Below are 26,117 nucleotides of genomic sequence, written 5' to 3' on the forward strand. Positions count from 1 at the left end.
TGCCGGCGACTGCTGGTGCCCATGAAGGACTGACGCTCTCAGTTAACAGAGTAACACTTTATTAAGGATGCTGCGAGACTGGTTGGGCACAGGGGTCTCGGCTCTCCTGGGGCGCTGATAGATCGAGCAGTAGAGGTTGAGAAAATCTCCCCCTCTTTCACGTGACACAGTTCCTTCCCCTCCCATTGTGGGTGAGCCCCGACAGGCAGCTAAGCACCATAGAGGCGCTCACTCACTGGCCCCTCAGCAGGACGGGGGAGAGAACTGGAAGGGTAAAAGAAAGAAAAGTCGTCGGTTTAGATCGAGACGGTTTAATAGGTGAAGGAAAAGTAAAGTAAGGAATTGATTCCCTACTTCCCATCCGCAGGCAGGTGTTTGGCGATTTCCAGGAAAGCCGGCCTTCCTCGCGCCTATGGGCAAAGACAAAAGTCGTAACTCCAAACAAACGTCGAGGGTCGGGAGCCTGCTTTTGCCAGGGGGCCGTGCTCTTCCTGTGCCGTACTACCCACCCCGTCCCTCCCCTTCTTATGCTGCAAAGGGGCCGCGGCACCGGTGGCCGGTCCGGGGCGGGTCTGTTTGGGGCGCGCCAAGGCGGCGGGGCGGGCAGGAGGAGGCTCGAGCGCGTCTCAGTTCCGGCTCCCGCATGATGGTGGCCGCGCTGGGCCCGTGGCTGCTGGCCTTAGCCTGGGCTTTGGGGTCGGCAGGTGAGCGCCAGTCGGGGAGGGCAGCGAGCGCGGGGCCGGAGAAGGGGGTGGGACGGGGAAGAAGAGACGGACAGGGAAAGGACGGAAAGAGAGACCGGATTGGCAAAGTGAAGGCAGAGTGAAGGGAGAACAGAAGAGATGAAAAGGGAAAGCAGAGGGAGAGAAAAGTGAAGGAAAGGAAGAAGGAATACAGGCGCAGGGAAGGCAGAGGGAAGGTTCCAACCCGCGGTCGCGGCCCCGTTATCGGCAGCTGGCGCGACTCAGCTCCGAAGCGGTCAGGCGGGGCTGTGGCCCGGGCGCTGGGCTTTGCCGGGACAGAGGAGGGTGGCGGCGGTCGCTGTGTCGGGGCGGGAGCGCCGGGGAGGGGGGTGAACGCCTCGGGTCGTGGTTGCGCGCTGCCCGGCTGCCTGCATTCTCCGTCCACAGGGGTGTGGGCGCAGATGAGGCTGGAGGAGACCGGCGGAGGGCTGCGGGCGCCCGGGGACTCCGTGCGCCTCTCATGCCGCGGATACGGCTTGAAGTTCGCGGATACCAGCGTTTGGTGGTATCGTCAAGCACCTGGAGGCACACTCGAGTGGGTGTCCTACATCAGCTTTGATTCTTCAGTCACTACATTTGTGCAATCCGTGGAGAGTCGAGCTAATGCCTCCCGGGACAATGCCCGGTCTGAATCATCTCTGTTCCTGATTGCCCTGCAGCCTCAGGACTCTGCTCGCTACTTCTGCACAGTACTTCTTTCACACGGAGACAGGAAAAGCAACTGAGCTTTAACAGAAAGCTGCTGAGCCCGCACAGGGTGCAGAAGCCGTGGGGCGAGTGAGTGCCGCAACGTCGAGGGCCAGGAGCCTCCTTTTCCGGGGGCGCCGCGCTCTTCCTGTGCCCTCAGCCCACCCCGCGATATCTCCGCTCCTTGTTCTGCTGCGAAGGGGCCTCGGTACCTCCGGTGCGGGTCTGTTGGGGGCGGGCAGGATTCGGTCCGTGCCGGGCTCCGCTCGGATCCTGGCCGGCTCCCGCATGATGGTGCCCGTGCTGGGTCCGTGGCTGCTGGCCTTGGCCTTGGGGCTGGCAGGTGAGCGTCTGGCGGGGAGGGCAGCGAGAACGGGAGAGGGACAGGGAAGGGATGGCGAAAGAGACAGGATTGGCGAAGGGAAGGAAGAGGGAAGGGAACGGAAGAGAAGCGGAAGGATGGAAAGGGAAAGCAGAGTGAGAGGAAAAGGAGGGAAAGAACGAAGAGAAGGAGAGGGAAGGCAAAGGAAAGGTTTCCTCCCACCGGCGTGGCCTTATTGTCCCGCGCTGGAGCGGCTCAGCTAAAGGAGGGCAGGCGGGGCTGTGGCCCGGGCACTGGGCTGTACCAGGACAGAGGAGAGTGGCAGCGGTCGCTCTGCCGGGGTGGGAACGCCGGGGGGGCGGGCGAACAGCCTGGGGCCGTGGTTGAGCCCTGCCCGGCTGCCTGCATTCTCCGTCCACAGGGGTGTGGGCGCAGATCAGGCTGGAGGAGACCGGCGGAGGGCTGCGAGCGGCCGGCGACTCCGTGCTCCTCTCCTGCCGCGGATACGGCTTCAGGTTCGAGCAATATAACATTCGGTGGTACCGTCAGGCGCCCGGAGGCACACTCGAGTGGGTGTCCTACATCAGCTTTGATTCTTCAGACACTACATTTGTGCAGTCCGTGGAGAGTCGAGCTAATGCCTCCCAGGACAATTCCCGGTCTGAGACATATCTGTTCCTGCGTGACCTGCAGCCTCAGGACTCTGCCCGCTACTTCTGCACCGTTTACACGGAGACAGGAAAACCATCTGAGCTTTAACAGAAAGCTGCTGTGCCCGCCCAGGCTGCAAAAGCCGTGGGGCGAGTGAGTGCTGCAACATCGATGAGGGAAAGCTCAGGGCTGTTGGCAGGGAGTGAGGGACCATCAATGTTCATCACAAGGAGTCCTGTCCTTTCTTGCACACTGAAGGAAATAAAACAGATCCCAAAATAAAAGCAGGAATGTGAGAAGCAGAATAAAGCAGAGCAAAAACTAAATGGACCTTGTCCTCACGCATCCTTCCTTCTTCCCAGATTTAGCTTCACGCCTGACTTACCTCCTCTCTGCAGGTGGCACAGGGGCGATTGGTTGTGGAGTAAATTGATAACAGTTCATCTCTATTCATACGTCCTCCCTCCCGTGGTCATCAGGCCTTCACAAAATGCTCCCGGCTGGTTTCTTCCCAAGCGCTGCAGTCCTTCGAGATAAACCTGTTCCAACATGGGCTGTCCACAGTTCCCAGCTCCTGTCATTGGGCTCTGTGGCTCTGGGTTTCTGTTCTCTTCCACCAGGTTCAGGGGTGTCACGTGAAAGGGGGAGAGCTTTTCTCAGCTTCTGGTGTTTGATTTGTGCATCAGCAGCCAAAGAAAGCCGAGACCCTTATCTCCAACCAGTCTGTCAGTGCCCCATTATAGGGACCCTGCACCGAACAGTCCTGCTGGATCGGAGGGCGATTCGACTGACTGGTTGAGGGAAATGCGCAGGCAGCATCAAGGGGGACCCCTCAGTGAGCCTGCCCACTTGATGTTACCCGCTGCCGGCGACTGCTGGTGCCCATGAAGGACTGACGCTCTCAGTTAACAGAGTAACATTTTATTAAGGATGCTGCGAGACTGGTTGGGCACAGGGGTCTCGGCTCTCCTGGGGCGCTGATAGATCGAGCAGTAGAGGTTGAGAAAATCTCCCCCTCTTTCACGTGACACAGTTCCTTCCCCTCCCATTGTGGGTGAGCCCCGACAGGCAGCTAAGCACCATAGAGGCGCTCACTCACTGGCCCCTCAGCAGGACGGGGGAGAGAACTGAAAGGGTAAAAGAGAGAAAAGTCGTCGGTTTAGATCGAGACGGTTTAATAGGTGAAGGAAAAGTAAAGAATTGATTCCCTATTTCCCATCCGCAGGCAGGTGTTTGGCGATTTCCAGGAAAGCCGGCCTTCCTCGCGCCTATGGGCAAAGACAAAAGCCGTAACTCCAAACAAACGTCGAGGGTCGGGAGCCTCCGTCTGCCGGGGCGCCGTGCTCCTTCCGTACCTGCGACCGTCCCGGCTCTCCCTCCTCTCCTCCCCCCTCAAGTGCCGCGAAGGGGCCGCGGTACTTCCGGGGCGGGTCTGTTGGGGGCCGGCAGAGGCATCAGAGCTGCCCAGCGAGGGTCCGAGGTGGCGGGGTGGGCAGGATCGGGCCCGTGCTTGCTCCGCTGGGATCCTATTCAGCTCCCGCATGATGGTGCCTGCGCTAGGGCCGTGGCTGCTGGCCTTGGCCTTGAGGCCTGCAGGTGAGCGCGGGGCTGGGGAAGGGGAGTGGGACAAGCAAGGGACGGGGGACAGAGACAGAATTCGCAAAGGGAAGGCAGAGGGAAGGGAAGACAGAGGAAAGAGATGGGAAGGGAAGGCAGAGGGAGAGGAAAAGGAAGGAAAGAAAGAATGAACAGAAGGAGAGGGAACGCAGAGGGTAGGTTACATCCGGCGGTGTTGGCCCGTGTCGGCATCAGGCGCGACTCAGCTTGGGGCACTGTCGCGGGCGCTGGGGTTTGCCGGGAGAGGAGGTTGGCGGCGGTTGCTTTGCCGGGGTGAGGGGCCCAGGGGCGGCGGGTGGACGGCCTCGGGTCGGGGTTGCGCCTTGTCCGGCTGTCTACAGTCTCTGTCCGCAGGGGTGTGGGCACAGATCAGGCTGGAGGAGGCCGGCGGGGGGCTGAGAGCGCCCGGGGACTCCGTGCTCCTCTCCTGCCGCGGATACGGCTTCCGCTTTGGAAGTTACGAGCTTCTGTGGTACCGTCAGGCGCCCGGAGGCAGACTCGAGTGGGTGTCCTTCTCGAGAGGCTACTCCGATAGCACGTATTACGCAGCAGCTGTGGAAGGTCGAGCCACTGTCTCCCGGGACAATTCCCGGTCCGAGGCATCTCTGTCCTTGCGTGCCTTGCAGCTTCAGGACTCTGCCCGCTACTTCTGCGCTGTACACACGGAAACAGGAAAAGCAGCTGAGTTTTAACAGAAACCTGCTGCGCCCCGCCCAAGTTGACATTAGATAAGCTAAGGTGAGAGTTGTCATAGTTGGGGTGTGTGTGTGTGTGTGTGTGTGTGTGTGTGTGTGTGTGTGGTTTAGAGCAATTCCCTAGGATTGAGGTGCTATCACTTCCCTTCCACAGTATACAGTCCTTTACGAACTGCTTCATTGTGGTTCCTCCCCATCGGGTATAGTCCTTCAGAAACAGACCGCTCCAGTGTGGACCACTCAAGGGCCACAGATCCTTCCTGAAAGCTTGCTCTTCTCTGGGCTCTTTAAGTGCACTGGGTTCTTTCAGGGTATATCCAGCTTACGTAGCACAGGGTCCTCCATGGGCTGCAGCGGGACAATCTGTTTCACCATTATCTTCTTCACAGGCTGCAGGAGAATCTGTGCTCTGTCACCTAGAGCATCTCCTCAACCTCCTTGTTTACTGACCTTGGTGTCTGCAGGATTTTTATCTCACAGTTTTTCTTACTTTTTTCCCTCACAGATGCTGTGCAGTACTTTTTACCTGTTGTAAATATGCTTTCACAGAGGCACTGCCAGCTTAGCTGATTGGCTTAACTTTGGCCAGCAATGGAGCTATTTGGAGCTGGCTGTTATCACCCATGTCTGACACAGCGGCAGCCCTGTTCTCCTTGCTCAGAGACAACCTGTGCAGCTTGCTCGGCTTCACAACCCTTGCCATGTAAACCCAATAGAGCCATAAGGTCACATTGCTGGCACATGTTCAACTTGTGTCCACTAAGAGCCTTAGAGCCTTTCCAGCTGAACAGCCTCCAGCATGTCTGGTACTTTGCATCGTTGTTCCCAGGTACCAGCTCTTTTCCTCTCCCATTGTGAGTGAGCCCCGACAGGCAGCTAAGCACTATAGAGGCGCTCACTCAGTGCCCCCTCAGCAGGATTCGGGAGAGAACTGGAAGGGTAAAAGAAAACTCGTAGGTTTAGATCAAGACGGTTTAACAGATTAAGAAAAAGGTGCACACACAAGCCAAGTAAAGAAGAATTGATTCCCTACTTCCCATTCGCAGGCAGGTGTTTGGCCATTTCCAGGAAAGCCGGCCTTCCTCGCGCCTACAGGCGAAGAGAAAAGCTGTAAGTCCAAACGTCGAGGGTCGGGAGCCTCTTGTCTGTCGGGGCGCCGCGCTCCTCCTGTGAGCCGCCACCTTTCCCACAATATCCCCCCTCACTTCTCCGGTAGCGGCACCGGGGGGCCGGTCCGGGGCGGGTCTGTTGGGGGCGGGCAGAGGCGTCTTGGTTAGGGGCCGAGGCTGCTTGGCCGGCAGGAGCGGGCCCGAGCGCGTCTCCACTCAGCTCCTCTCCGGCTCCCGCATGATGGTGCCGGGGCTGTGGCTGTGGCTGCTGGCCCTGGCCTTGGCCTCGGCTGGTGAGCGCCGGTCGGGGAGGGCAGTGAGCGCGGGGCTGGGAAAGGGGACAGGGAAAGAACCGGGACAGGGGCAAGACTGGCGAAGGGAAGGCAGAGAGAGGGGAAGGAAAGACAAGAAAAGGGAAGGGAACTGCGGGAAGAGCAGGGAAGGGAACTGCGGGAAGAGCAGGGAAGAGAAGGCAGCAGGAAAAGAAGGAGAGGGAAGACAGAGGGAAGGTTTCGTCCCGCGGTCGCGGCCCCTGTGTCGGCATCAGCCGCGGCTCAGCCCCGAGGAGGGCAGACGGGGCCCTGCCCCGGGCTCGGGGCTTTGCCGGGACAGAGGAGGGTGGCGGCGATCGCTGTGCCGGGGCGGGGGCGCCGGGGGGCGGATGAACGCCTCGGGCCGTGGTTGCGCCGTGCCCGGCTGCCTCCGCTCTCCGTCCACAGGGGTGTGGGCGCAGATCAGGCTGGAGGAGACCGGCGGAGGGCTGCGAGCGCCCGGGGACTCCGTGCTCCTCTCCTGCCGGGCAATTGGCTTCACCTTCGAGAATTACGAAGTTCAGTGGTATCGTCAGGCTCCCGGAGGCAGACCCGAGCAGGTGTCCATTATCAGCTTTGATTCTTCAGTCACTAAATTTGTGCAGTCCGTGGAGAGTCGAGCTAATGCCTCCCGGGGCAGTTCAGAGCTTGAATCATTTCTGTCCCTGCATGCCCTGCAGCCTCAGGATTCTGCCCGCTACTTCTGTGCCGTTTACACGGAGACAATAAGTCAAGCTGAGCTTTAACAGAAAGCTGCTGGGGCCCCACCAGGGTGCACAAGCTGTGAGGGGTAGTGTGTTGTGGCATCACAGGCCTGTTCCAGGGAAAGAGGTGCAGGGGAGAGCCATCTGCACATCATGGTGGTCCTGGCTTTTCAGCAAGAGCTCCTTTTCCAGCACTGCCATTTCCCATCTCCTGAGTCCCAGATGCAGTGATTAATTCTGTGGAGGGTCTCAGAATATTCCTTGTCACCCAGCCAGTCTCTGTGCCTTTCCTTCTTCCCTTGGCCCCCTTCTTCTCTGGGGTACCCAAAGCCCTTGGACTTTGGCAACTTTGTTGTCTGGCAACATGATTGCCCCCTTCAGTTGACCCTTCTGTGGGCCATTTTCTTGTGCCAGTGAGAGCAAAGCACTCACTGAATATCCTTGCTTTGTTTTTTTCAGTTGCATTTCAGAGTGATGAGATCCAAGCGACAATGTCTGCAGTGTGGTGGCAGGCAGGGAATACCGGGACCTTAAGATGTACTTACAGCTCCAATGCCTCTTACGTTTACGTGGCCTGGTATCGGCAGCATCCCGGTGGATCCCTGCAGTACTTGCTGCAGAGTAAGGGCCGGGGAGGCTCCTATAGCCACACAGCCCCTTTTTTTCGCAAGAGGTTTTCCTGCCAGGCTGATGAGAGCTCCGGGACACTCTTCATCTCTGGGCTGGAGCTGGAGGACAGTGCGCTCTATTACTGCGCCCTGCAGGGACCACAGTGGGAGATATTTGGGGCGCGTCTGAACAACATCAGCTTCCTTCTCTTCAACTGTCCCCTCCTGCATGTTCGCAGGAGTCACAGCCCGTCTCCGTGGCAAGTCAGCAGGCTGTGCCTGGGATCAGAGACGGGGGGGGGGTCTCATTGTGTCTGGGTGCTGTCAGCAGCCCAGAGATGTGTGAAACCTGGGCAGAGCAGATGTGTGGGCAGAGAGGAGCTGGGGAGAGGTGAGCAGGACCTGCTCTGGCCACGTCTCACACCCTCTGTTCTGTCACCCGGGCCGGGGCGGGTCTGTTGGGGGCGGGCAGAAGCGTCGGCGCTGCCCGGTGAGGGGCCGGGGAGGCAGGCGGGCAGGAGCGGACCCGAACCCGACTCCGCTCGGCTTCTGTCCGGCTCCCGCATGATGATGCCCGCGCTGGGCTCGTGGCTGCTGGCCTTGGCGTTGGCCTTGGGGTCGGCAGGTGAGGGCCGGCGGGGAGGGCAGCGAGCCCGGGGCTGGGGAAGGGCAGAGGGACAGGATTGGCGAAGGAAAAGCAGAGGGAAGGGAAGGTAAGAGAAGAGATAGGAAGAGAAGGGGAAGGAAGAGGTAAGGCAGAGGGAAGGTTTCGTCCCGCGGCCCCGGTGTCGCATCAGGCGCGGCTCAGCTCCGAGAAGGGCAGGTGGGCACTGCTGTGGTAGCGGGGCTTTGCCGGGAGAGAGTGGGGTGGCGGCGGTCGCTGTGCCTGGGCGGGGGGGGGCCGGCGGGGCGGGGAGCGCGGGCGAACGGCTTCGGGTCGTGGTTGCGCCCCTCTCTGCTGCCTGCGCTCTCTGTCCGCAGGGGTGTGGGTGCACTTCAGGCTGGAGGAGGCCGGCGGAGGGCTGCGAGCGGCCGGGGATTCCGTGCTCCTCTCCTGCCGCGGATACGGCTACAACTTCGAGAATTACCCCTTTCGGTGGTACCGTCAGGCACCCGGAGGCAGACTCGAGTGGGTGTCCCTTTCGTGGTCATTGGGTGCTACAGAATATGCAGCAGCGGTGGAAGGTCGAGCCACAATATCCTGGGACAATTCCCAATCCAAGTCATCTCTGTCCCTGCATGCCCTGCAGCCTCAGGACTCTGCCCGCTACTTCTGTGCTGTTCACACAGAGACAGGAAATCCACCTGAGCTTTAACATATAGCTGCTGTCAGGGTCCCAGATTGAGCCTTGGAGCTATATAGGACAGTGGTTAAGCTTCTGCTACCTTTGTTCCCATGTTACAAGCCAGTCCTCAGTCCTCAGTCCTCTCACAGTCTGAAACATCTTCACCTTTGGAAATAAGTTTTGCTGCTTCCTTCAGTTGCCACTAGGACAGATACCCAGTCATGGCCCAGCTGGTGAGGTGTTAATAGCCCTGCTCTGATTTTAGGCACAGTTCAGGCCGACTCAGTTCAGTCCATGGGTTTTTCTGCCTGAGGTGCAAACACAGGGAATGGGGAAAGTAGAGAGGGTGATTTGGGAGCTCACAGGACAAAAGGGAAGTCTGTGTTTCTCTTCCAGATCTGAGGCTGTAATAGGAGGAGTGTGAGGATCTGTGTTTGCATCTGCTGGATCCTGAAGATCACATGGCAAAGCCCAAGAAAGCAGTGGAGGAGATGAAGTGATTGAGCTGTTCCTGCCTGTTCATCCTTGTGTCCTGTGGTCACAAGTGCCCTTTCTCAGGTGCAAACAGAGGTTTCTGGTCACATGGTAGGGAAGGTCTCAGAGATACCTGCCACATCTCTGGTGTACCCATCACCACAGCAGCTCTGCGTGGGACTGGATCTGGTAGACTCCTGGCAGAGACTCTTGTTGGCTGCAGCAAGTCTTTTCAAGACTAGTTTGGGCTGGCTTTTCCTGAAGGGGGCAGAAAGGTGGTGGTGCAGCAACATCAAAGTCTCTCACAACCACACACAAACCCCATGAGCGTAGGATCACAGAATGCTTAAGAGTTGGAAGGGACTTTTAAGATCACCTAGTCCCAACTCTTCTGTTCTTACTCTTTCTCACAGGCAGAAAACAACGAGTTTTATTTAAGAAGGAGCACAGCAAGCACTGAAGAACTAAAGTTTGAGCCTTGTATCCCCCTTCTTCTTTTCCCAGCATCAAATTTCCAGTTTCAGTGTGTTCCTCTACCCTCTGCAAGTCCCCTTCCCATACCTGTCCTGGATTCCCTCCCAAAGGGGCCTTGTTGGAGTGCCCATGAGAAGAAAGGGAAGGGAAAGGCTTCACACAGTCCTTTGAGTCAGGAATTTTCCTCAAAATCATAGAATGGTGGCAACAGACAGCACTGTGACACAGGGTTCAGTAGTTGTCCCATCCAATGGATACAAAGGTCCAAGGGGAAGCTCTGGGTTCTTGCTGAGCAAACAACACAGAGAAGGCAGTGTCCCTACTCTGCTGAGCAGCCCCAACAGCCTGGTCTGTGCTAAAGTCCTGTGCATGTGAGTTTTGGTGAATGAGCTGGTGAGCATCAGCCTGCATATTTGCCCCAGCCCATCAGCACAACCCAGGTCTCATGCCCAGAGCCCTGTAGGGCTTTTGCTGCTTGGTGTGTCTGGGTAGCCCTTGCCAAGGAAGAAGCAGGTGGAGAAGTGTCAGCATGAGGCAATGAGTGTTTGTAGAGTGCTGGGCTAGAGTGGAGGGCATTGAGTGGGCAGCACGTCTGCTTAGAAGTGCATTGTGCAAGCAGACCTGAGCTCAGAGCAGCCACTCACCAGCACCAAGGGGTGTGGGGCCACTGGGATGAAGGTATGCCATCCCCCAGGGCCAGCTCTGAAGTCTCAGCAGCACCCTGCAGTCCTTCCTTGCAGGGAGATCCAGTTGGCCCTGCAGCAACACGTTACCTGTTGCCCACCAGAAGTTTTCCTGCCAATCAAGCACTCTGTTATTCTGTCTATGAGAGGACAGATTCTCCTGGAAAGAAGCAGGGTAGAGCTTTCAGCAAGGGCTGACGGAATTCAAGCACCCATGCGTGCACAGACCACCTGCTAGTTCCCTTCCAAAAGTACCTTCATGTGCCTAGCACACTTTTCTAGAGGAAAGGGAGACTCCCTCTCATTTAATTGCCTCTGAAACAGAACTGAAGGACACAGTTCTTTACTGAAAGGGTGGTGAGGCACTGGAATGGGTTGCCCAGGGAGGTTGTGAATGCTCCATCCCTGGCGGTGTTCAAGGCCAGGTTGGATAAAGCCTTGGGTGACATGGTTTAGTGTGAGGTGTCCCTGCCCATGGCAGGGGGTTGGAACTGGATGATCTTAAGGTCCTTTCCAACTCTAGCTATTCTATGATTCTATGATGCTATGTTCAGTATCATCTCGTGGAACACCAATAGCCTAAATGTTCTAACTCATCACTGGCAGCATTGGAGCACCTCCTGCAATTTTTTTTTTGGGGGGTGGACCAGGACAGAGAAAGAAAAACCAAAGGCAGAACTCAACTTTTAAACCAAACAAATCCAAGTGTGTGGTTTTGTGAGGCTGTGAAGGCAGGTGTGTTTCTGTGGCCAGCCGAATGGAGAAAGGCTGTTTAACTGCATCTGAGATCTCAGTGACAAGGAGGATGCAGTCTCACTGGAAAGGGTGTGGGAGAAGTACCCAGGTCTTTTGCAGGAAGTATTTAGAGCTTGTTCTCTTTGTCTTGCCAACAGGTCAAGAGACTGGAAGTATCACATCAGCCAATTCCGCAAGTTTCCTGGAAGAGCTAGTCGAGGAGGAGAAAATAATTTGATACAATAAAGGGAACAGCAGATGAACATGTGTGTGTTAACAATGGAAAATATAGCAGCAGTATTAAAAACAGTGATTAAAAATGAGAAATATACCTTTGTATTTGGTAACAACAATAATGCAAATAAAAATACTGAGTAGTGCAACATGGAAGCACACAGATTTGTGAACAGGATGAGTTAATGCTATTTCCTTTAGTGTGTTGGAACTGGATTTGAGGATTCAGCAGCTCCTCCACAATTCCAGGTAACCATTATTCAAAGTCATTAAAGAAAGATAAAAATCAGTTAAAAAACCAACTTTAGTTAACCATAACTAAATGTTCCCCACCTTCAAAATCAGTTAAAGGCACATATAAATGAATGAGAAGTCCCAAGCCAACTCAAATAATCTAGTTCACAGGATCAAAGAAACTAAGTAAAAGTGGTGCATATAATCATGAAAAACCTCCCAAGACCCTTATAAAAAGGGCACTCAAGAAATACTAAAAATCAAATTCTTGAGTAAATAAGCAATTGTAACACAGGAAGGCAAACAAATTCCCTTAAACCACCATCAGCTAAACCAGAATCGCTTCTGAACCATCCATAAACATGTGCTGCTTTTTATTTGGCATAAAATCAGCTTTGAGAAGATAAATAGTTGAATGTCCAGAAAGAGTTAGAAAGTGTAGAATGAAACTAAACTGGAAGTTAATGACTGGCAGAAAACTAGTTCACCCTAAATGTCTTGATGTTTCTTAAACGACAGACCTTTAAGTGAGAACAGCTCTAACAGCTCAAAGGGAACAATATTGCTTTTTGACCAGTATGGGCAATATTTTAGTGAGAGATTAATACTACCCTATCTGCCAGAAAAAGCGATGCTGATAATGTTATTTTTAGTGGACAGCAACCTCTCTGCAACAGTGCTAGGGAATTCAGAAGTAGAGCAGTTGTAGATGAAGAAGAAAGTAAAATCCAGCTCTTCAAAGGACAGGAAAGAGAAGACACCACCTGCCACTGAGAAAACCCAAATGTTTTTGTAAAACTGGCTACCATGGTGTGTACTACGTACCACAGTGATTGAAAAAGGCTGAGCCACCACACAAAACTGTCTCGCTCACTTCTCTTGAAAGTGGGAACACGGTGCCCTACAGTGTCGAGCAATGGAGGATTTGATCAATCTGCAACAATTCCTTTACTCTTTAATAGCCACTTCCACGAGTACAGTGCTTTTACTTAACAAAGAACAATCATTTTGCCTACTTTCTCATCATAGTTAAAACAGCACAAAGACTTTTTAAGGCACCAAATCACCACCACACACCAACTCAAAGAGACCAGATAAGGTACATTTCTCATGCTCCTGAGCACTGAAACCAAATGCCAGGTGAAAAAGTGGACATCTTCCTGCAGCCCAGAAGCAGTTTCATAAATGCTTTGAGATAGCACTCAAAGTACTGATTTTTCTTTCCTGCTTTCTGTCCAGCTTAACTCCATGAGACTTTTCAGATGCCTCATGTAATCCCCATGTTTTCACTTATAATTCAACCTTTTGGGTATTATTTTCAACCGTTCCTTGAAAGCCATCTCATGTGGGTCAGAAACCACTCGAGAAGTCAGATGACTGCCTCTGTAATCTGCATAGTGAAAAAGAAGGAAGAGGTAGTTTTTGTCATGAAATGTATCACTGTGTCTGGGACATGGAGTACCACGGTGGCATAAACAACACAGGGCTCTGTACAAATACCCGGAGAAGAAAAAAAGGCAATATATTTAGGAGAAGAAAGGACATGGGTGGCTGAAATCAGTAAGGAGACAAATACAACATTGTTTTAATATTTCTATTTATGCTGGGAATACAGAGCTCACGGGGTTTCGAAAAGACAGAAGGAAGAACTTGGAAACTTTTGACTCAGTCAAGCCTTTTGAAATCACTGAACTATTCAATGATTGTTTTTCCCTTTCCATGTTTGGAAGAAAATGTGGCTCTGGATACCCTTTTGGGATTGCATACATGGGTAAGTAGGACAAATATCTGGCTTTTTATCTTCTGTTTTTACAACGCTTTCAAATACCATGGGGAAAGAGGTAGTTATTGAAGCACATCTTACCAGTGTGGGCTTACATAAGCTGGTGTTTGGAAGTGGTACCACTCTCACGGTTGAACCAAGTAAGTAACATGATTTTATTTCTAAAATCTATGTTAAAATTAAGGTGGGGAAAGAATCTGATGGTTTGGGTTCACTGTGAGAATTTTCTGCTGCAATAATCTCTAGAGTGCAGTTGCTCTGGCCGGGGCTTCAAGCTGAATCCTCAGCTTGTATCTGCTTAGGAAGACTTCACAGGGATAACTGGACTACTTCCATATATCACTATTACTCCATGATCCTCAAATCCCAGGCTGGATAGCACTCTGGCCCAGTGTGAAGTGTCCTATGCTCCAGTGGGTTTTCACTGCCTCATTTTGAGCAGGAATACAGAGCTCAGTGGCAGTGGAGAGAGGTTTTGAGACAGATCTTTAACTCTCTGATATGAGAAGTGAGTTTTTGACGCTGGCACCACACCAGGTGAATAATTCCACTGGCATGGAGACAGAGGAGGAAGGAGGTTAAATATCCTTGGGCTTCAGTTTTCACAACTGCTGCATATCCACAGCCACTTAGAAGAAATGAAAACTGGCTACCAAAATGGCTGTGCTTTGAAAGCGCAGATGAGGTACGTAGAGGTTCTAAGAAGCCTCAGTTCCTCCTATCTGTATTTGGAATGTTATGACGTGCAAAAAAGGTGGATGTCACCCCCCACTTTCCTGTGGGAGCAGGAATGTTGGGGCGGCGGGGGAGTTTGTTAGGTTGATCTTTGTTAGCCTGAATATCCAGGTACAAACCTTAAGACTTGTTACGATGATTTCAGAGGCTTTTAAAAGGGTGCAAAAATGTCCCATGTAATTTTACATACCTAAAGCATCTTGCTCTCATTCCAGAAGGGTACGGGGCTTGCTTAGGTGCTGCCTAATACTAGTACAGGTCTGTAGGATATCTTGCATGGGAATAAATGTCTGTTTTGGAACAATTTAAGTCCACTTTCAATTCCAAAGGGACAATGGAATACAAAGTTAGCATTCTGAAGAAAGATCTGTTTTTCCAGCCACTGAATCTTCAGTTGTAAATGTAAGACCAGAAGAAACTGCCAAATTCTGTTACTTTGACATCAGTCTACATTGTTTTGAAGGTAATATTTGAAGACTGAGCAAACTTGCCATTTCAGACCCTTACAGAAACACTGATGTGATACTCTGGTCTCTCACATAAAAGGTTCTATGCCTTTTCAAAAGAGTTTAGCATTTTGGTTCTTCTGCTGACAAGGGAAGATTTGTTTCTCCTCAGCCGAAGGTAGCACATAGCTCATTGACTGCAACAAAGTGTTCTTGGTTTAAAGAAATTTTCACAGCCCATTACTCAAATTTCTAAAACATCTTCACCAAATCATGCCCAAACAATGTTTGTTTTCACAGACATCCAAAAAAGCTCTGTCCCACAAGTCATTTTGATGAAATCAAAGAAACTGAAAGATGACAGCACGGGGAAAGCAGCTTGTTTGGCAAGGAATGTCTATACGAAGAACATCAGCTTAGACATGTCCTCTAATGAAGTTGCATATAAACCAAGTGCATCCATTTTGACATCAGAGGGGTTGTACGATACTATTAAAGTGGTGAGCGTGACAAAAGGCGCAGAAGTGAACTGCATGGCCAAATTCAATGGCAGCACTATCACAGCCAGCACAAGCTTGACAGGTACAATTCTGTGGTACAGCTTTGGCTGTATTGAGTCATATGAACGTCTTGTTTAATCCTTTTTAAAATGTAGATAATGTTTATAATACCTTTTCTTTATTGTGCTACAGAAGAGAATGCTGAAGACCCAGAAATGGGAAAGGCTTGCAGCACCACAGACACCTCTGCACAAGGTTAGTTATCCAAACAGATTGTGAAGTTCTATTACTATGTTGGGGAATAAATGCATGGAAATGTATTTTCTCAGGGGTAGAGGAATCAGAATACAACATACTCATCAAAGACAACCTGCTTTTTCAAGGTGGCTAGTTTAGTAACAGACAAGCAACAGGAAGCAAAATCCAGTCTAGACAGACATCCTCCTCCCTTGGTGTTGCCATGTTTCTCTACTCTGTTTTCCTTTGTTGCTGTTTCTTTCCCTTAAACTATTACCTGTGTTTTTTTCCCACTTTCTGCCAATATCACACTATCCAAATCCAGACCATGATCTCTCCCATCTTTTTTCTGTCACTAAGCAGGTATCAAAGTGGAAAAAGCGAACATGCTGTCTATGGCTGTGTTGGGTTTAAGAGTCCTGCTGGCAAAAAGCATCGCCTTCAATACACTCATGAGTATCAAGTTGTTTCTTTTCTGAGGTAAGGAAGCACACAGCTTGATTGATACAAATACTGGAAGCACATGCCAGGAAGGACCACTTGCCTTTGTGTACCTCTCTAACCCCGCAAGCAACGATACCTTTCCATCTGGTCCTCTTTCCTTTAAATAACTCCTGTAGATTTCTTGGACCCCCCTAAACTATGACAAAAAACTCCTCCCAAAACCAACACCCCCCCCCGAACAACTGAAAAGCTCCCTCACAAATCACAAAGAAAACAGCCCCTTTCTATAGCCAAAGCTCAGGTCTTGGGGGTTGGTCCCCAGATTTTCTCTGCAGCCAACTTGCTTTGCGAGAGCAGGTTGGGTATTACCAGAAGTGCCTCAGAGTTATCTCATTGACTGTTTCAAGTGGCAGAGCACAAAGCCTGGAGAAAACCCCAAAAAGGAGGCAAAAGCAAGGCTTCCAAAGCACTAATGTGCGAAGTAGCGGAGGAAAGAGTGAAGGGGGCAGGAGTTTTAAATTAAGGCATCCAAAGAGGCACAAAAGATAGTCCAGCCTAAGTTTTGTGAGTCTGCCTCTCTTGATCGGACAGCTGTGAAACAGTGGCATGTAGGTCCAGTTGCCTTCAATGTAGTTTAAAACACACTTTCTCTTGCAGACAGTGAAGACGCAAGGCAATAGCAACCTGAAAACAATCGGGAGGGAGAGTGTCTCAGCAGCACGATGGGATGAACAGCCACTGTCAAATCTGCTGACTATAACCATCCAGAACACAACACAGCACCTTCCTCTTAAGACATTTTATACTGGTGAATCCTGGCTAGCTGAATTAGTTTTAAGAGTTGTAACCACTTTTGGTATTTCTTTTCCCTCTGTGCCTGAGGAGAGTGTAGGTTTCCTCATTCGTTTGCTAAGTAGAATTTGATCTCCCCTTTGAATAGCCTTTGAATCGAAGCATCTCACCTACTTCAATAGCTTTGAAAAATCCAATCCTCATTATAGACATATGATACTTTAAAACCACCTTTTACAGGCATATTGCATTACTGTCTGTGAACTGATGTATTGCTGTTGAGAGAATTCAGGCACAGTAGATGCTATTTGCAGCTTTAATGTTTTTTAGATAGCTTTAATAACAATAATTTTCTAGTGTAGAAGGGTTGGATTTGAAGTTGGATCTGATTCACTTCAACCAGATAATGTTCAACCATAGAAGCATTTCTTTATTAAACCTGTATTTCTTCTGCAAAGTGTATGGCACGTGCATTTTAGGTTCTTGTGGTAGTGACCAAAATAAAGCTTTACTAAGCCAAAATGTTGTGCTTTGTTTTGTGCTTTTTCTTCTGAATTTGGGATGAAGATTACTGAAATACAACTGTCCTATGACCACTAAGATTAGAAATACAGTTTTCATAACCTAAATTTCTTGTTGATTGAATTTGTCTTTTGTAAACTTTGTACAAGGAAGTGGAGATGCTCTTTGGCACATTAAAAAGCATCAGCAGGGCCATGAATTGTAGACTTTGGGATTCAAACGCGATCTGGTCTTTCAGATCACTTTGAAGAGATCCCAGCAAGATATTTTGCATCGCAGCAAGAAGAGATGCATGTCTAAAACATGCTGTTTTTTTCCACTCACTGATACTAGGAAGAGGCCAACAGGAAATAACGTATGGTAGTTTGATGGAGCGATAGTTTCCATAGCAACCTGGTTAGTAGTCAAAAAGACCCCACCACACACATTCCTCAACTGGTCTTCCTCTCACAGGCAGCAGGCAGGATGCTGTTGTCAACATTAATGACTAAGTTACACCCTGCAAGATTAACTCCTTCTTGTTCTGAAAAACAAGTTAACCACATCCTGAAGGGGGAAGAAGGTTTTTCACACACTGAGTTAGTGCTAGCTTCAAGACAGCCCCTACAGAGTACATAGTGAGGTCTGTTTAGTTAAGTTTTGTAAAGTTGGTCACTCAGACCCTGCAGACACCTACAGGAAGACCTTCACCTTATGCAGAAGATAAGTGAAACTTGCATGGAAATCCCAAACTAGTAAAATACTTATTTAGTGCATTCTACCACATAATGTATATTAGGGGGAGCCTTTCACTAGTATTTTTATCCTGATTTTCTGATGATACTCTGAACCTTTTTATCTCGTACTCCACACCTTTCCCAATCTCCCAGGCAAGGCTCAGACTGGGAATACCATTTCTGTGTCTCTTCAAATCAAGGAATGACATTTTCCTGAGTAGTCCTTGGTTGTGCCTTACAGCTTTGGAAGAACTAAAATCCTGCACCACATCACAAGCAAAAAATGGGATCTGCAAATGTGTGGCTATGGAGGAATAATGTTGACTCCTACAGAAATTTATCAGGCAGATAAAGACATCAGTCTCTGTTGTTTCAAATACTCATTCACATTGGTGTAGGACACCAGAGCCTTCATCACTAGAGGATTCATGACCCGAGTGATACTCCCATGGCTGTTTTTTTCAGACCCTCCTGTACACCACTGGGAAGTCAATTGAGATGGCAAGCCAGGCTTTATTTCACCTTCTCATCATATCACCTTTTACAGACATTTTGAATAAGATAAACTGATTGTTTTCTTAGTATTACTTTAAACAATACCAAACTACATGAGAATGGTAAATGTTAAATATCTGCTTGTACAACTGAATCTTTCTGTTCTCTTATATAGCATTAAAAATACAACATAAGAAAGCGATCCCTGCATTCTGCTGGCGATAGTTTGACCTGTACGCTCCGTTTCCCCGAAAGACTAAAAAGTGCCAGATGAAACCCGCCACATTGCTGGGAACTTCCTTGCCTTCCCTCGATCTCTCCTGCTCCCTGCTGGTCGAAGTGTTTATTGTTCTTACAACGTGTTAGGTTTGATGACATCCCGTAAATAGGTCAAATGAACAAAACCCCAACCCAAACCACGAACAAACCCCTACCTCCAGCAGTAGGTGTTGTCTCTGCACATGCCACAAATCAAAAGTCTTTGCTCTTCGTTTGGCTTCTTGCCTTGCCAGCAAGTGTAGATGAAAGCCCTTGCTATGTGATATAAAGGCTTTAGAAAGTCCAGTGCCAGAAATGCACAGGTGAAAGAAGATGAATACTTGAACTGAGATTCAAAGAAGCTTTATTCGAAGATAGGAGCTGAAACCGTTGGGCAGTTGTAGGTGATTTGTAACAGGAAAAAATGGAGTAGAATACAGGAAACATTGACAGCACTGCTTTTGAAATTCATTAGTGTTTCTAAGGGAGCTTAAACTCTTAAGTTATTCGGGAAACTTGGTGGTCCTAGGCTGGACGAAAGATGTCTTGCTGTGATTAAGGTATGCATTTGTGCTCTGAAAAGCTGTTATGTCTAAAGCAGGCTAGGGTCTTCCAAAGGTATAGACATCTTGCTAAACAAGGAGAAAGTCTGAAACAGCAGCACAAACTTTCTGGCTTCAGGCAATAAAGAGGCTGATGGGAAGATGGATGAATACAAGCGCCAAAGAGTCTGGTGTCCTATGATAAAGAAATTGCAGGGCAAGTTGGTGCATCCAAGAATGCTGCAGATGAGACGCAGTCAGAAGCTGTGTTCTTCTGATGAAGCTCTCTACTCTCTTGAACTCTGAGATCTTCTGTGGAAGGGTTTCTCACTGTAAAAGGACCAAGCCACATCAGTGCCATCAAGCCTGGCTATGGACCTGGCTGCTTCTGGAAACAGGTAAGCCTTTTTGCTTTTAGCCAGGAGTTTTGCCACAAACCTATGTATGTAATAGTTCATCAAACTGGCAGTTCAGGGTGCCATACGTTGGAATCCTTCTCTATATTAGATCCACTGAAGTCACAGTAATGACTATATCAAGGGGTATACTCTTGAACAGACATACTCAAGTTCAGTGGTGCAGTCGGTCAAGGGGAGGGTGGATGTTAAAGGACTGTCCTTAGAGATGGTCACTTGCTATAAGTCTCTGGCAAAATGACTTATCCTTTGGTGTCCACTTTGTGTGCAATAGAGGAGAAATGAAATGCCTTAAAACTTCTCATGTATCCAAACGTGCTTGAGGCTGCTTGGCTGGAGTGCGTCTGATTGGCTAAGATATTCTGGAAGAGATGCCCAAATTTTTTTATAGCTGACCCTGAATATCCATTCAAAATATTTTTCTTCTCTATGGAATGTGACACAGAAAGAAAGATTGCATTGATGAGAAAAGTCGAAGTGTTTGAATAAATGTTCTTTCTCCTCTGAAGAAAAACTGCACATATTCAGGTACTGTAAAAGAGTTACAGCAGAATTCTTTATTTTACCACATTTCTGTCAGTTACCTTTTCTCAGCAGACAAATGCATGGCTGTTTTTTGAGATGCTGTTCATTTCAATGGCTTTTTCATGGCTTGGAATACTTAACCCCTGTGTATAATTGTCAACTTGTTTTAAAATGAAAATTATCAATGCCTCTATGTGATAAGGAATAGTTGCAATTCATAATGTGCAAAGAAAACCTCTTAAATTTCTTATCCATCTTCATGGCTACAGTTGATTTTTCTGACTTCTACAGTTGCTGTTATCATAGAAAGATGCAACTACATTATCATCTGCGATATATTTGAGCTAGGCTGGTGAGGTAGGATACCACAGCAGTGGGATTCACAGGAGCAAATTGTCATGAGAATGCTCGGCCTAGGAAGCTTGAGAAGAACCACCCGGAGAGATCTATTTATACACATCAAAGTTAGAAACCTCCTTTGAGTCGAAACCTACTGCCAGCATTTTGGTAAAGCTCTTTATCACAGTGAAACTTCTTAGGTGCCTACGTAAAGCTGACTTTTGGAATGGGAACAAGGCTGTCTGTTCATCCAAGTAAGTGCCAGAAATGAACATCCCAAAACCTGAGCTTGATGATGCTGTGATGACCTTCGGCTTTTGGGGATTTAAAGGTCATTTATTCCCTCAGTAAGAAATTTCCCAGCTATCTGTATTTGCACAGTTAGTGGATGTGTCACGTTTCAGATAACAATGAGTAGGTTAATTCAGGTATAGACTTGAATTGATCTGTATCCTATTTGAAAGGCAATGAGTGATTTATGCCCTGATGAAGTGCAAAAAGGACTATGTAGGGCTGCATTCATGACATCTGCATCACTGTATTGCTAAAAATCTAATATGAACGAATAATCCACTTAAATATATGTGGGACCACACTGTGTGCAATGAAATGTGCATATCCATCACAGCAATTCATTAGGAGTATGGTTAAGTTTTTGACTGCAAAGGCAAGTTCTCTTTCTCTCATATATTTTAGTCTGCATATAAGATCTGAAGTCTTCACGAAGAACAAAGAACGAAGGCTTGTAGTTAGGGTGCAGGCATTTTCCTGCCCAGGTAGCTCACAGAATTGGAATGTAATAATGAGATTTCAAATATATGCCTGGATTTTCACTGCTGGGTTGAGTAAGTCTGGGATGGGATCATCTTGGTTCATTCCTGCCCAGAAATCATCACAGATCTGCCGTTTCCTTTGTTTATGAATAATTGCAGAGGAGGAAAGGTTTTTGCAGAGGAATTAAATGATGTGTGAGTTCAGGAACAGTTGAAGTTTGGCAAAGGAACAAGGCTCAGTGTTACATCAGGTAAGTACATGATCTGAACAAAAGTACCTTGAGAAGTACTGGAGAACTTGGTGCTTGGAATTGGTAGTCTATAATGATCTTCTTCCATATCTACTGCTCCTAAGGCTGAAATGGCAGTGTGGCTGGAACATATAGTGTAAAGACAAGCAGCAAGAGGAAAAAGTGGAGTTTTTTGTAAGGTCTGATAGTAATAGCTTATGGAGAGTCCTTCTTACAGTAACTACAGTGGAAAGCTTCTACTCAGACAAAGGAAGCAAGAATGAGATTCCCAGCCGAATGAAACCAGTGTAAATCAGCATGCAGCGTCAGAGAGCTGTGACAAACCTTTCCCAAGCTAAAGAATTGTCTCATTGCTCATGCAGCTTGACCTTCATGGTATTCTTTGGTAGAAAGAGCCATTGCAGACAGTATAAAAGAATGGACTTTTCTTCTGCTCGTATTTATCCCTTTTGAGGAGTACTTCAAGGGCTACTTATACGTGAGCAAGAAACAGAGAGAAAAGAAGAAAATGGCTCTTCAGAGGATCGGGAAGTCTCTGTCCTATTAAAAGATGTTATCTAATATGCATTAACAGAGATAGAAGAGCCTGTAGAGATTATGCTGCTGTGAAATCCTGGATCAGGTGTCCTAGCCAGGCATTCTGACTGCTCAGTTACATTTTCCCCTGAAATGCTGTGTTCAGGACTGGAGAGTGAAGTGCTTCTGGTAACATTTCTCTTTACCAACCTGCTAGGAGATGGAGAAGAGACAACCCAGCCTTTATTTTATGGAGATATTTAACAGCCTTTTTGCACATATAGTTTCATTTTGATAACCAGAGTCTCCTGCCATGGAACCTGAAATGTGCAGAAGAGCTTGGGAGATTTTGTAAGGGAGCTTCTGGCAGTGTGTATTCAGGAAATGTAGCAAGACCTACCTTTGGAAGAGGAACCAGGCTGCTGATAAAGCCCAGTAGGTATCTCTTCCCAGTATGGTTAGGAAAGACAGAGAACTTCAGGTCTTTTGTCAGACCCTCCTTGAAATACAGACAGAAGAGCTGCTTTCAAATACGAAGAAAAAAGCATGGGGAAGAAGAGCACATTCTAAACAATTCCCTTTGAACTTCTCTATCACATTGGTGTGTGTGGAACAGGTCAGGAATTGCTATTGTTCTGCAAAATCGGTGAATGACCTTTGTGTGGTGCAGGCATCATATTGGAATGAAACCTATGGGGGAATATATTTGAGATTAGTGTTCATGAATAATATGTCAAAGATTAGGCGAAACTGGCTTCTGGGGCTTAGATTTGGATCTTTTACTGGGTTTATTCCAATGGAACAAACAAGAGAAAATAGGACCTTCATTTGTTTTTCTTGGGGTTTCCTTCTGCTTATTTTTTCTTGGCTTCTTTCTGCTATGGGTCTGGTCCATAGGTTCAGGCTGATCTGCCTGAACTCCTTCTTTAGACCAGGAGAAGTTTTAGCAACTGCTATGTTAGTTGCTTAAAAAAACAGGTTAAAGGCTGAGGCTTCTCCTTTACCAGTTTCGTTTGCTTCTTTTGCTTATTTTCTTTGCTTAGATTTGTTTGCTTCTTTTCTCTTCTCTCTGTTACAATTTCTGTTTGCTCATCACTATGGGACAACTGAGTTTTCCTGGAAACTCACCCTTGGGAGAGGCACAGGTACATCTTTAAACAAGTAGCTGTTTCACATCATAAAAGCAAGGCTGAGTTTCTGCTGTTCTAACTATGGCAAAAGTTGTTCTACTTCAAAGCTGCCCAAAAACCTTCAGCTATGTTATGCTCACAGCATAATGGCCTTGATTTTCTACTTCATACTTTTCAGAATCTTTTCTATCTGCATTTCTATGGTAAGATCAGAGGAATGCAACTACAATTACATCCTAATTTGAAGTCAGCAGTATGTGACGGGTGACATCTGTTTTCCCCCTTGATCTCTTTTGAACAATGCATCATATGCTTGTCTGGACCAAAAGCTGTGTGTGGTTTTTGTTAGTCGTTGTTTCACTGTGTGAATTCAGCATCCGACTGGAAAGTCACATTTGGAAGTGGCACACAACTGATAGTGAAACCAGGTAGGTAGAAACCCAGAAGGAGTAAGGGTAGGAAAGTCTAATCCCCTTTTCTGTGGAAGAGGCATTAAAATTCCATTGTTCTTTCCTTCTATGGGCAATTGAAGGTCAAGGGGAAAAAAGATCATTATAAATCTAATTACCTATTTGGAGGCCTGAACCCTCCTGAATGGGTCACGGAGAGCGATAACATTAGTGAATGTTCGGAGTTCAATGAAGGTTCTGGAGCAATGACTGTAATAATAATTTTGTGGGCATCCTCTATTGCTGTCAGTTGTCCTCATGAGGGGAAAGAGCATCCATCCCAATGGGTGAACAGTGTAGGGTCCTGAACCCTTTTGCTCAGGGACAGATATTTTGTGCCATGGCCATGCAAGCACAAGCTGCCTGTCCCTCTAATGATACAGACGAGCTGGTGTTCTTGTTGAGCTGAAAACCACTGTGTGAACGACAGAAAGCTCACATTTGGCAAAGGGACACAACTTCATGTTTTCCCTAGTAAGTGCCACCGCTTTATTGTAGTCTCCTTCCATGGTGGGTAAAGCTATCCACTGCCCAGCAAGATTCCCAGCATCAGTCTTCCTGGGCTTATGATTCTTCAGCTGTGGGGTTACTTGCCACTCTCTCTCCTCCAGGACAGTCTTTGGCTCAGGGCAAAAGCAAAAGACCTCCAAATGGAGTTTGTATCCATAGGTCCAACAGCACTCTTGATCCCAGAGTCGATTGCTGGGGTCTTCTCTTGGGGATGTAGCTGACTGTCAGTGACAATCAGCAATGTGTACTCGGGATGTGGGTGCCCAGCTTTGCCAAGGGGTTGGGAAGGTTTTTGTAAAGAGAGGAAATGCTGTGTGAATTCGGGAACTGGTGATTATGCACCGGTCTTTGGCTCTGGAACGAGACTTTCTGTTAGACCATGTAAGTCCAACACTGCTCCTATGCTTTCTGCTTTCTTTGGGGCCTTTTTTGGAGTGGTTGAGAGCAGCGACATGGCTGGGTGTTTGATCATGTATGTTTGACTATATCTAGTGATGGATTTTGCTAAGGGAACATGCCAGCTTGGTCTGAAATAATCCTCCTTGCTCTCAGTTTTGCTGGGGTGGACAAAGGTACAGAGGCTGCCAGTGAAGGGAGTACAGGGGAGATGTGCTGCTTCTCAAGTGGCTTGTGGGGCTTTTTGTAATGGAAGGAAATGCTGTGTAGTGACTACAAGGTGACTTTTGGCTCAGGGACCAGGCTGTCCGTCCAACCTGGTGAGTGTGCAGCTTCTTGTGTCTGATTGTTCAAAAGCCCTTGAGTGTCCTCTAGAGCAGCCTGTAGATGTACTTGTTAGATCCATGCCACCTTTAACAGGGGCAGGAGAGCAGAGGTGTTCTTTCAAGGTACTGTCATGCTTAAAAGTGTTTCCAGGTGGTGGAGTTCAGCCGTTTAGAGGGATGTGCTTTGGACATGGTGCTCCAGGAGCCAACTGGAATAGAGGTGTGCTTTAGGACAGACAGACAGACTGACCAGCTTGTACTCAGTACCTGTGCATGACTGTGAAAGCCATGGGGGATACATAAAGGGGATTCAGTTCTCTTCCTTACCTTAGGACTTTCAGGTAATTTGGGCAAGGCTCAGCTTGTGTTTGGTGAAGTGTTTCCTGATAGTCATGTGAAATGCCTCGAGGTAGGAGATTGTTGCATATGGTGTTGGACAGTGAAAGGAGGAACCTGATGTGGCTGAGCAGACAGGCAGAAGCGGAGGGACCCTCAAAAAAGCCAAGCAAATGAAATTGTACCCCACTGACCCACATTGCAGAAAAGCAGCGAGTGTTCACTCCTATGTGAGCATCCCGATTGCCCAAGGTATTGGTGAAGAGGCTGCCAGTACTGGCATCCCCCCAGCTGGGAGCTAACCCTCAGAATTGTGGTAAAGTGCTCTGCCGTCGTGACACCAGTTTAAATTCACCTTTGCCTCAGGGGCTGTCTTGCCAACTGAGTGGATTAAACCTCAGTGTTGCAGTATGACCCAAAATACTGTCCCAAGGCTGTTCTGTGACTTGGCAATAAAAGGAATTTGCTAGTAGAAATGCATAGCTCTATTTCATAATACAGCTTGCGCAGTAACAAACCCCAGCTGCAGATGGAAATGTGGTCTGCAGGAAAGGTGGTATTCAATGGTTACTCTGACCCTAGACTGGGATTGTGGTGTTGTTCCCATCCCTTTTTGCCATTCCTGCACAACAAGGCTTTGGGCAGGGATCATAAAGTGATCCCTCTTACTAAGGAGTAGGTTGTTCCCATCTCTGATACCTGAGGTGGCTGTAATCAAATCTGGTTACTCCCATGCCCTTGAACCTGGAAAAAGCAATTTGAGAAAGAGGGGCTAGAGGAGGTGTGTGGAAATCTGTATGGGTAGTTATAGCTCCTTGCAGAGCCAGATAGATGCTTGAATGTATCCAAGGCCTCCAGCACCCACTGAGGTGGCTGAAGGAAGAGACCCATTTTGTAAAGACAGCTCACACGGTGTTAGTACTGGTGAATGGGGAAAACTCACGTGGGGAAGTGGAACCAAACTTCTTGTTACCCCAGGTGAGCTGTCTCCTCTCTGTGTTCGGATGGACACAACACAGACAATCCTGTGGTCTAGCTTCAAAAGTAACAGTGTGGTGCTCCAAGTTGTGGAGCAATTTGGAATGGATTTAGTATTCCCTTCAAAGAAGTGGG

General features: G+C 48.6%; 2 pseudogenes and 1 gene segment (V, D, J or C); all 3 read left to right on the top strand.

The window, feature by feature from the left end:
- Positions 1-412: 412 nt before the first annotated feature.
- On the top strand, positions 413-1,468 carry LOC308229341 (Ig heavy chain V region C3 pseudogene; annotated as a pseudogene). The gene is made up of 2 exons (XR_013958973.1): positions 413-704; positions 1,131-1,468. The product of XR_013958973.1 is annotated as an Ig heavy chain V region C3 pseudogene (transcript).
- Positions 1,469-1,721: 253 nt separating this feature from the next.
- Positions 1,722-2,511, top strand: LOC308229343 (immunoglobulin heavy variable 3-11 pseudogene; annotated as a pseudogene). Its single transcript has 2 exons — positions 1,722-1,773; positions 2,174-2,511. The product of its transcript is annotated as an immunoglobulin heavy variable 3-11 pseudogene (transcript).
- Positions 2,512-13,215: 10,704 nt separating this feature from the next.
- On the top strand, positions 13,216-16,966 carry LOC308229553 (T cell receptor delta constant-like). The segment is given in 5 exons: positions 13,216-13,338; positions 14,832-15,113; positions 15,224-15,286; positions 15,632-15,748; positions 16,370-16,966.
- Positions 16,967-26,117: the final 9,151 nt, after the last annotated feature.

This window comes from Psittacula echo, assembly GCF_963264785.1.
Source record: "Psittacula echo genome assembly, chromosome: 23".
Classification (NCBI taxonomy): Eukaryota; Metazoa; Chordata; class Aves; order Psittaciformes; family Psittacidae; genus Psittacula; species Psittacula echo.